This window comes from Arachis hypogaea, chromosome 11, assembly GCF_003086295.3.
Source record: "Arachis hypogaea cultivar Tifrunner chromosome 11, arahy.Tifrunner.gnm2.J5K5, whole genome shotgun sequence".
NCBI lineage: Eukaryota > Viridiplantae > Streptophyta > Magnoliopsida > Fabales > Fabaceae > Arachis > Arachis hypogaea.
Window position 1 is genome coordinate 71,118,652 of NC_092046.1, and position 12,149 is coordinate 71,130,800.

Consider the following 12,149-nt stretch of genomic DNA (forward strand, 5'->3'; position numbering starts at 1 on the left):
CTTTAGAAGAAGAATACTCATCAGAGCTCATGAATGGCATAAGGAGGTTCAATGGAATCTCTATGGTCTCTAGATGAGCCTCAGAGTCCTTTGGTTCCTCAGAGGGAAGCTCCTTATTGATCACTGGACATCCCAGGAGGTCTTCCTCCTTGGGATTCACGTCCTCTCCTTCCCTTACAGGTTCGATCATTATGATCAATTCAATGGCCTTGCACTCTCCTTTTGGATTCTCTTCTGTATTTCTTGGGAGAGTACTAGGAGGGATTTCAGTGATCCTTTTACTCAGCTGGCCCACTTGTGCTTCCAAATTTCTAATGGAAGACCTTGTTTCATTCATGAAACTTACAGTGGCCTTGGATAGATCAGAGACTAAGTTTTCTAAATTAGAGGTATTTTGTTCAGAGTTCTCTGTCTGTTGCTGAGTGGATGATGGAAAAGGCTTGCTGTTGCTAAACCTGTATCTTCCACCATTATTAAAGCCTTGTTGAGGCTTTTGTTGATCCTTCCATGAGAGATTTGGATGATTTCTCCATGATGGATTATAGGTGTTTCCATAAGGTTCACCTAAGTAATTCACCTCTGCTATTGCAGGGTTCTCAGGATCATAAGCTTCTTCTTCAAAAGATGCCTCTTGAGTACTGTTGGATGCAGCTTGCATTCCACTCAAACTCTGAGAAATCATATTGACTTGCTGAGTCAATATTTTATTCTGAGCCAGTATGGCATTCAGAGTATCAATTTCAAGAACTCCCTTCTTCATAGGCGTCCCATTACTCACAGGATTCCTCTCAGAAGTGTACATGAACTGGTTATTAGCAACCATGTCAATGAGTTCTTGAGCTTCTGCAGGCGTTTTCTTTAGGTGAATGGATCCACCTGCAGAAGTATCCAATGACATCTTTGATAGCTCGGATAAACCATCATAGAATATGTCTAGGATGGTCCATTCTGAAAGCATGTCAGAAGGACACTTTTTGGTCAACTGTTTGTATCTTTCCCAAGCTTCATAGAGGGATTCACCATCTTTTTGTTTGAAGGTTTGAACATCCACTCTAAGCTTGCTCAGCTTTTGAGGAGGAAAGAATTTGGCTAAGAAAGTCGTGACCAGCTTATCCCAAGAGTTCAGGCTATCTCTGGGTTGAGAATCCAACCACACTCTAGCTCTGTCTCTTACAGCAAAAGGGAAAAGCATGAGCCTGTAGACTTCAGGATCTACTCCATTAGTCTTAACAGTATCACAGATCTGCAATAATTCAGTTAAGAACTGAAAAGGATCTTCAGATGGAAGTCCATGAAACTTGCAGTTCTGCTGCATCAGAGAAACTAGCTGAGGTTTCAGCTTAAAATTATTTGCTCCAATGGCAGGAATGGAGATTCTTCTTCCATGTAAATTGGAATTTGGTGCAGTAAAGTCACCAAGCATTCTCCTTGCATTATTGTTGTTGGGTTCGGCTGCCATCTCCTTTACTTGTTCGAAATTTTCAATAAGGTTGTCTCTGGATTGTTGTAATTTAGCTTCTCTTAGTATTCTCTTCAGAGTCCTTTCAGGTTCTGGATCAGCTTCAACAAGAATGCCTTTTTCTTTGTCCCTGCTCATAAGAAAGAGGAGAGAACAAGAAAAGAAGAGGAATCCTCTATGTCACAGTAAAGAGGTTCCTTATTGTTAGTAGAAGAAGAGAAGAAGAAAAAAAATTCGAACACAGATAGAAGAGGGGGTACGAATTTGGTGAGTGATGTGAGAAAGAGATGTTAGTAGATGAATAAATAAATAGAATAAGATGAGGGAGAAGAATTTTCGAAAATTATTTTTGAAAAAGGGTTAGTGATTTTCGAAAATAGTTTTTGAAAAAGGTTAGTAGTTTTTCGAAAATTCAAATAAAAAATAAAATAATTAGTCTAATTAAAAAGAAATTTTGAAAAAGAGGAAAGATATTTTCGAAAATTAGAGAGAGAGAGTTAGTTAGGTAGTTTTGAAAAAGGTAAGAAACAAACAAAAAGTTAGTTAGTTAGTTGAAACAAATTTTGAAAATTAATTTTGAAATCAAATTTTTGAAAAAGGTAAGATGAGAAGATATTTTTGAAAAGATATGATTGAAATTAGTTTTTGAAAAAGATTTGATTTTTAAAATCACAATTAATGACTTGATTCACAAGAAATCACAAGATATGATTCTAGAACTCAAAGTTTGAATCTTTCTTAACAAGCAAGTAACAAACTTGAAATTTTTGAATCAAAACATTAATTGATGATGTTATTTTCGAAAATTATGAGATAAGATTAAGAAAAGATTTTTGAAAAATATTTTTGTAATTTTCGAAAATAACTAAGAAAAATAAAAAAGATTTGATTTTTGAAAAAGATTTTGAAAAAGATAGGATTTTTTAAATTGAAAATTTGATTTGACTCATAAAAAATTTTTGAAAAAGTCAAATCTAATTTTCAAAATTTTAAGAGAGAAAAAGGGAAAGATATTTTTTTTTATTTTTGAATTTTTATGATGAGAGAGAAAAACAAGAAAAATGATGCAATGCATGAAAGTTATGGATCAAAACAATGAATGCATGCAAGAATGCTATGAATGTCAAGATGAACACCAAGAACACTATGAAGATCATGATGAACATCAAGAACATATTTTTGAAAAATTTTTAATGCAAAGAAAACATGCAAGATACCAAACTTAGAATTCTTTAATGCTTAGACATAAAGAATTCAGGAATGCATATGAAAAACAAGAAAAGACACAAAACATGCAAATGCAAAGATCAAACAAGAAGACTTACCAAGAACAACTTGAAGATCATGAAGAACACTATGAATGCATGAATTTTTTCGAAAAAATGCAAGATGATTATGCAATTGACACCAAACTTATAACATGACTCAAGACTCAAACAAGAACACAAAAATGTTTTTGATTTTTATGATTTTCTAAAATTTTTTTGGTTTTTTTTTATATTTTTTTCGAAAATTATTATGAAAAATAAAAATAAGGATTCTAAAATTTTTAATATGAATTCCAGGAATCTTATGCTCTTTAGTCTAAAGCTCCAATCAAAGGGTTAGACATGGCTTAATAGCCAGCCAAGCTTTAGTATGTAAATCAGGAACAGCAGCAGGTGGATTAGCAACAACTAGCTTGCTCTTGATAACAAATTGGAAGCCTCAGTCCAAATGAATTTAGATATAGCTTTACAGCCAGCCAGGCTTCACATGCTTCATGAAACACTAGAATTCATTCTTAAAAATTCTGAAGAAAAATATATTTTTGAAAACTTTTTTTTTAAAATTTTTTCGAAAACAAAGGAGAAATTTTTGAAAATTTTTTTTTTTTGAAAACTTTTTGAAAATAAAACAGAAAGAAAGTTACCTAATCTGAGCAACAAGATGAACCGTCAGTTGTCCAAACTCGAACAATCCCCGGCAACGGCGCCAAAAACTTGGTATGCGAAATTGTTACTCAGGTTGTGAATTATTGTTCGAAATTGATTCCCTGGCGATGGCACCAAAAATGGATGCACAGAACCATGGTCTAAATATATCTTCACAACTTCGCATAACTAACCAGTAAGTGCACTGGGTCGTCCAAGTAATACCTTACGTGAGTAAGGGTCGAATCCCACGGAGATTGTTGGTATGAAGCAAGCTATGGTTACCTTGTAAATCTCAGTCAGGCGGATATAAAATAGTAATGGGGTTTTCGAAAATAAGTAAAGAAGGATAGAAATACTTATGTAATTCCTTGGTGAGAATTTCAGATAAGCGTATAGAGATGCATTTGTTCCTCTGAACCTCTGCTTTCCTGCTGTCTTCATCCAATCAGTCTTACTCCTTTCTATGGATGGCTTTATGCAAGGGCATCACCGTTGTCAGTGGCTACATCCCCTCCTCTTGTAAAAATGGTCCAAGATGCCCTGTCACGGCACGGCTAATCATCTGAGGTTCCCGATCATGCTGGACTAGGATTCACCCTCCTTTTGCGTCTGTCACTACGCCCAGCACTCGCGAGTTTGAAACTCGTCACAGTCATTCAATCATTGAATCCTACTCGGAATACCACAGACAAGGTTTAGACTTTCCGGATTCTCTTGAATGCCACCATCATTCTAGCTTACACCACGAAGATTCTGATTAAGAGATCTAAGAGATACTCATTCAGTCGAAGGTAGAATGGAAGTGGTTGTCAGGCACGCGTTCATAGGGAATGATGATGATTGTCACGTTCATCACATTCAGGTTGAAGAGCGAGTGAATATCTTAGAAGCGAAATAAGATGAATTGAATAGAAAACAATAGTACTTTGCATTAATCTTTGAGGAACAGCAGAGCTCCACACCTTAATCTATGGAGTGTAGAAACTCTACCGTTGAAAATATATAAGTGAAAGGTCCAGGCATGGCTGAATGGCCAGCCCCTAAAACGTGATCACAGGATCAGAAATACAATCCAGGATGTCTAATACAATAGTAAAAAGTTCTATTTATACTAAACTAGTTACTAGGGTTTACAAAAGTAAGTAATTGATGTATAAATCCACTTCCAGGGCCCACTTGGTGTGTGCTTGGGCTGAGCTTGAATGTTACACGTGCAGAGGCTCTTTCTGGAGTTGAACGCCAGGTTGTAACGTATTTCTGGCGTTCAACTCTGGTTTGTGACTTGTTTCTGGCGTTTAACTCCAGACAGCAGCATAGAACTGGCGTTCAACGCCCTTTTACGTCATCTAAACTCGGCCAAAGTATGGACTATTATACATTGCTGGAAATCTCTGGATGTCTACTTTCCAACGCAATTGGAAGCGCGCCATTTTGAGTTCTGTAGCTCCAGAAAATCCACTTTGAGTGCAGGGAGGTCAGAATCCAACAATATCAACAGTCCTTCTTCAACCTCTGAATATGATTTTTGCTCAAGTCCCTCAATTTCAGCCAGAAAATACTTGAAATCACAGAAAAACACACAAACTCATAGTAAAGTCCAGAAATGTGAATTTAACATAAAAACTAATGAAAACATCACTAAAAGTAACTAGATCCTACTAAAAACATACTAAAAACAATGCCAAAAAGCGTACAAATTATCCGCTCATCACTCGCTTAGCCAAGATCCACGTGCTTGACAACCACAAGCAGTCTACATGATGTTCAACGTAATCATTGGACAACAGCCGGAGTATATTCTCTTGGGTATCTAATACACGGACCGAGTCCGTGAGTTTAGTATCTTCATGGTATAGGCTAGAACCAATTGGCAGCATTCTTGGGATCCGGAAAGTCTAAACCTTGTCTGTGGTATTACAAGTAGGATCTGGGAAGTGATGACTCTGACGAGCTTCAAACCTGTGAATGTTGGGCATAGTAACAGTATACAAAAGGATCAATGGATCCTATTCCGACGCTAGCGGGAACTGATAGATGATTAGCCATGCGGTAGCTGTGCCTGGTATTTTTCATCCGAGACGAGAAATCTGATAGTTGATTAGACGTGCAGAAACCGTAGAGGACCATTTTCATTGAGAGGATCCTACAGCTTGCCATGGAAGGGAGCACGCATGGTTGGAAGAAGGCAATAGGAAAGCTGAGGTTCAGAAGCAACAAAGCATCTCCAAACGCTTATCTGAAATTCCTACCAATGAATTACATAAGTAACTTTATTTTATTTTATGTTTTGTTTATCTTTTAATTATCAAAACCTCATAATCATTTGAATCCGCCTGACTGAGATTTACAAGGATGACCATAGCATGCTTCAAGACGACAATCTCCGTGGGATCGACCCTTACTCATGTAAGGTTTATTACTTGGACGACCCAGTGCACTTGCTGGTTAGTTGTGCGAAGATGTGAAAAGTGTGAATCACGATTTCCCAAACCAATGGGTCATCCCATACATAATATTTGGATTCACTTTTGAGCTTATCCTTTTGATGTTGAGAAAAATTAGGAGAAAAGGTTCGAGCAACCAAGTAATTGGCAATAGGTACATACCAAGGGATCACCTCGGATATTGCTAGCAAGCCCTCAAGGGGAAATGTATCATTAATAGGAATGGGATCGCCCTTTGTGTGCTCAAGGTGACTCAAGTAGTCCGCCACTAGGTTTTGCGAACCACTCCTATCTTCGATTTCTAGGTCAAATTCTTGCAATAGCAACACCCATTGGATCAACCTAGGTTTGGATAGTACCTAGGTTGAATACAAATACCATTTGTATTCAAGTTCAATCTAACCGTGAAATCGTTATGGATAGTACCTGGGAGATAACATTGTTGTCCTTGTTATCAAGTTTGTCAGCAGTTCATGCAGCAACCCATGGCTCTGGTGCTTGACATGTATCTAACGGACCATACTTCAGGCGTTGAAAGAACAATACCTGGATAAAAGAAGTTCACAGCTTAAGACTTGTAACATAAGTCGTATGTTCAGGAAAAAATTATGTAAACTATTTGCCATACCAGCAAGACAAACATCCATCCACTGCATGTTTCATGGTTCTCGGTTTGGAATTTTTTTTATCACCTCTTACAACCACTTTAATATTTTATATGGCCAACCAAATCTTCTGGGGTTTGAGACATCCAGTATCGGTGGGATGTGCCATGGGGAGATAGTTTGTTGGCTTTTTGGGCAAAGGAACATTTTTAACACCATTAGGATAAAGTGTCGTCTAAAAGCCATCTGGTGTTCCTCGGTCTCCATTGGACAACCATAGATGAAGTCCCAGAGTTGTGTGGTTATTTTCTTTTGGAATTGTCTCTTAATTGCAACATGGGATGCATTCTTCTTGTTCAGTTCAGAGATGTTGTCCCCTACATTAATGAAACATGGTAGAATAATCAATTACTTATTGCATAGTCAAACCCAAAAAAGACATGCACAATAGCTGTCGCATGATAAAGAACTGCTATTGACCTCCAGAAGGTATGCCCAGTACCTTACTGATCAACTCGACAGTAATATGGATGTCCCCTACGTTCACCCTCAGTGTGTTTGTATCCACATCATATGCTCTTGCAAGTTGAAGCATGATGCTCTGCTTCACATGCCAGTATGGTATCCGCCTCAGGAAAACAAATCTGATAGCCTCGATCTCAGCCAACTTCGCATTCTTGTTATGTTGTTCTAAGTGGGAAAACAAATTGCTCATGTAGCAAGGTGAGCAATTCGTCTCAACTAATTTCTGTCGAACATAAAAAATCACGTTAGAAGCAATTCCAACAACGTTTGTTTCATGCTGTAAATAATGTGTTACCTTTTTTTCCATCTGAATTTTTGTATGGACTGTAAATTCTAGTCGGTTGGAACACCGTGAATAGTGAATAATGCAACAGGTTCTCCGTAATCCAATGCAATAATCTATTTTGTTTACAACCATGTAAAGCGCATTATAATAGGATGACATTTAAACTTCATAAACATTACCATTGCTACTTTTGACCCTATCCAACATTACTAGGAAAAACCAAAAAGAATCAATCAACAACTCATGTGCATAAACTAAACACTGAACACCGGTTCACACTTGCAAGATTGAATATGTTTCTAGAGAAAAAAAATCAACTAAATCAAGCATGAAAAAATGAGAACATGATCGACTCAAATAATAGTCACAACCAATTTCTAAAGAAATAATTAATTGATCAAAGCGAGAACCACTGTCGCAAATGTTGTTACTATCAACATTCAGCCCATTGTAGAACACTACTATACTAAAATCAACTCAATTTAGATTGCCTCAAGAAATCAACTAGTGCAGATTGCATCACAACAGACCATCAGCACTTGTAATCAAATATAAAACCCAACAACAGTCCAACATTCCTGTTTGCCATGAAAAAGTAACAAGTTTGCATCCCAAGCTAAGGCCCATATAGACAGAGGCTGCCTTAAGCAAAGCTTTAAAGGGTCTTAGAGACCGACCAATCAATTATAAACAAAATAATCAGCAAATAGAATTAGATTCAAACAATGCAACAACATAGGAAACCCAAATAGCAATCACTATAATGAAAATCAGCCACCCGGCTACATAGTAAAGTAACCATCAATTTTATATAAAATAAAGATTGACTATTTGAGTCTGGAGCTTGACTTGAGGACCATATATACATTTTCTTTACTTTATCAAATCTTTAAAAGGTCTCAGAGACTGAGCTAAGTTGCTTAAAAACAAGACACACATCAAATAGCAGCTAATTCAAACAAGCAAACAACATAGTAAACCCAAATAGCAATCTCTACAATGAAAATGAACCATCCGGATAGATAGTAAAGTAACCATCTGTTTCATGTCAAATCAGAAATGAATATTTGAGTCCGGAGCCTGCCTTGAGAACAATATATATATATATATATATATATATATATATATATATATATATATATATATATATGCTTACTTAAAAATAAGATACGCATCTAGCAGCACCTGATTCAAACAAGCTAACAATATAGTAAAACCAACTAGGAGTCACTAGAATGAAAACCAACCATACGCATAGTAAAATAATTATCCGATTTGTACGGTATCTTATCATGTTTACATTGAATTATCATCAAAGACAAAAGCAAACTTATTTTTAATTGATTGACTTATTGAGTCTGGAGCTTGACTTGAGGACCATACATAAATTTTCTTTACTTCAACAAATCTTTAAAAGGTCTCAGAGACCGAGCTGAGTTGCTTAAAATGAAGACACGCATCAAATAGCACCTGATTCAAAAAAGCTAACAACTTAGTAAAACCAAATAGTATTCCCTAGAATGGAAACAAACTATACGGGTACATGGTAAAGTAACCATCTAATTTGTGTCAACTAGAGATCTATAATGGTCAACTAATTTACGTGACGTTACATGCAAAAGACCACATAGTGACCGAAAAATACTATGCTATTTAAACCAACTTTTGTGAAACTTCCCACGCTAAGATAAAATCAATTGCAAACATCTACAACAACAACTTGTTCTACACGTTCCAATTCATTGAAATTGCAACAATGGAGTTCTTCACTATAACCAATCAAACAACTCGGTAAGATTCATTGCATGTACAACTAGTTGCAAGTGTAACAGTTATCATCACATTAAAAAATTAATCCACTAACCTACGGTAGATGGTCGATGACAGAAGGTGTTAGGTGCTGTATCAGCAAAGAGGGCGACCCATTCAACGGTCACGGCTTTAACGGGCTGAGATGCTACAACGGCGGACGCAGGACGCGAGCCCCAGTCTCAGTACTGGCGCTGAGGAGAGACGTGACCCAAGCTCCAGCGATACGCTACTCAATATACGAAGGATGTAACACCCTACCACATTAAATCTTATGTTTAAGTCATAAGACAGAGGTGATGAGGTATTACCACTTCTAAAAGTAAAATTATATACATAAATATAGTTGAAAAGAAGTTTTATCTAGGAGCCTTTGAAGAAAAGTTTAAGCAAAAGCGTTAGATCAAAAAGGTGCAACACTCACGTCAACGATAGTGAAACTGGACTAGGATAAGATTAAAGCGACACTTGGATATATCTAACATAAGAGGAGAGTTCCAGGATACAGATAACTAAACTTATGACTTGGCTCGTGAAGAGAAACCAACCAGAGTACATAAACATATATACATATATACATGAGAATTCCCAAAAGAGCCCAAAATACAGAGTTAATCTGTTTCTCCAAAATAACCTCTAAGAAGAATAATACAACATATATATAAGTAGTGGAGAAAATAAGTATCTACATATAAACATTATAACATAACTAAACCAAAAGTAAATTAGGTCACTAAATAGTGATCTTCGTACTAACTAATACTCCCTTTTCCAACTCCTTTGAACCTCCTAACTTCCACTGGAATTAATTGTTGCAAACACAATTATTACATGCAAGAAAATCACAGGTATAAAGCACATACAGCAGATAAACAGATAGCAAGTAGTTTATGCAATCAGTAAGGAATTTCAACTAAAACATACCAAACAAACACATAAATGCATATGATACATGCCTGTCCTATGGCTGATGAGTGATTTCGAGACGTGGAGGAGCTCTTACAAACGCAATGTGTCCCCAAAGTACAGTCTGTGGAAATAGTAACGCATGGTAAGGGAGATGCTCAGCATTGGGGCAAGAACACTGAAGCATGTTCATGGAGGGAAGAACTTGAGAAATAACCTAATCCTCCACTAAATTTCACATATCTTCCAACTCCAAGCTCCGATCGCCGCACCGTTTACGGTCATACGACCGCAACGTCGAGCTCTACAAAGCCCTGTCGTTGATTAGGTAAGGAAACCACTTCTGTGTTCCAATTTCCTCCTCCCTAAATTTCGAATTAATGAGCAATTATGTTGAAAATTGTTTAATTTCAGTGTTTAGGTTCGAATTAGTTTGCTGGTTTTGTTGGATGTGGCTCACTTAAGCTATGGGCAAGGTAAGAACCCTAACCATCTTGGAAAATTATTGAGATTTTGAGTTTTGGGATTAACTATAGTGATAAATGTGATTTAGATTGAATATTGTTGGTGAGAAATCAATTGAAGGTCAAAACTTGTTATATTGGAGCTTGATGACCAGATTTCACTCCCCATGTAAAAAATGATGAATCCATTCTTTTGGCAAGTGCACCAAAATTATCATCAAGTAATAACCCACAGTGGAGTGGGATCGTATCCACAGAGATTGGTAGATTTGAGCAATTTTAATCAATTGGTGAATTAGTTAAGCTAAGCAAGATAGATTGTGATTGCAGAATTATAAATGGGCAGAAACATAAATGGATTGAAAGTAAAGAAAAGCAGTAAAATGCAAAAAAGAAATGACAATAATGTAAAGTGCATAAACAGAAATGACTCAAAAGTAAATGGGAATGGGGATTTGCAGAATATAAAGAAAGCTATAAAGAAAGTGGGAGATAAGAATAAGGGGAATTCATTGAGATCAGGAGATGTTGTTCTCTTTGGATTAAATCTAATTCATCTCATCTTCAATCAAGCAACTCATTGACCTCTTGGCAATCATGATTGACTGAGTCCCAATCCCTTGGTGACTCAATCTCTCAAATCTTGATCAATAGCCAATTCCTTGGTCTAATTGCTCATGAAGAGAGATATGCTTGGTCCCTGATTATACCACACATCATCATAGGTCCAAGTAGAGGGAAGATTATATATCACCATATCCAAACACCAAAACCCAGATTCTACACGTGAGAAGGAATTTCTAGCATAGTTTCATGTTTCCTTTTCTAAGGTTCCCATGAAACCCATTTTGCAATCAACCTCTTTTCCAAGATGATTGAACACTAAACATGAAGAACGAAATTCTTTCTAGCAAATCAAAGAGAAGATGAAGAGAAAAAAATTCATTATCATTAATCCATCAAGTACAACAGAGCTCCCTCTCTCAATGAGAGGAAATTCAGCTACTCATAGCTCAAAGAAAAGTACAAGAGATGGAAGAGATGATAGAGTGTAAAAGTAAATCTAACTATGCTTCAACTAATAGCTCAACTGCTTAACCCCTTTCTTAGTACTTTTAGGGGTTATTTATACTACTCCTAATACTAGAATAAAGAAAATACAAAAGAGAAAAAAAAATACAATTTGGAGGGAAAAGAAATTCAATAAACGTGACCTTCCAGCTGGCGTTTGACTGGCGCTTCAGTGGCGTGCCACGCCTAGCCTCCAATTTGACTTGGCGCACCACGCCAAGCTCTTCAAGTGGCACGCCCTTCTTCCTTGGCAACCTTGGCGTGCCACGCCTTCGATCCTAAGTGGCACGCCCAGGGTCTTCTTAAGTGTTGGTGTTAGCCTGGCATGCCACGGCTTCGAACCCAAGTGGCACGCCTAGGCTTTTTCCTTCTCCCATTCTTCTCTGGAAAGTTAAACTAGCGTGGCATGCCCAGGGTCTGGCGTGCCACCCCCATTGTGGGTGCTTGATCTTCCTCTCTGGAAAGTTGAACTAGCGTGGCACGCCCAGGTCCTGGCATGCCACGCCCAGCATTCTTCTTTGATCCAGTAGCTAGCGTGCCATGCCTGGGTCCTCAAGTGGCACGCCTAAGTGAGAATATGGAGCTGGCGTGTCATGCCTTCGACACCAAGTGGCACGCCCAGTCTTTGCTTTGGCCCTTTTTACCATTGGCATGCCACGCCTGG

At 37.4% G+C, this 12,149-nt stretch overlaps 1 non-coding gene across 1 annotated transcript; it reads left to right on the forward strand.

Annotated features, from left to right (window-relative positions):
- Positions 1 to 952: 952 nt before the first annotated feature.
- LOC112724353 (small nucleolar RNA R71) lies at positions 953 to 1,060 on the forward strand. The gene has a single exon (XR_003163519.1). It is a non-coding gene; the product is annotated as a small nucleolar RNA R71 (small nucleolar RNA).
- Positions 1,061 to 12,149: the final 11,089 nt, after the last annotated feature.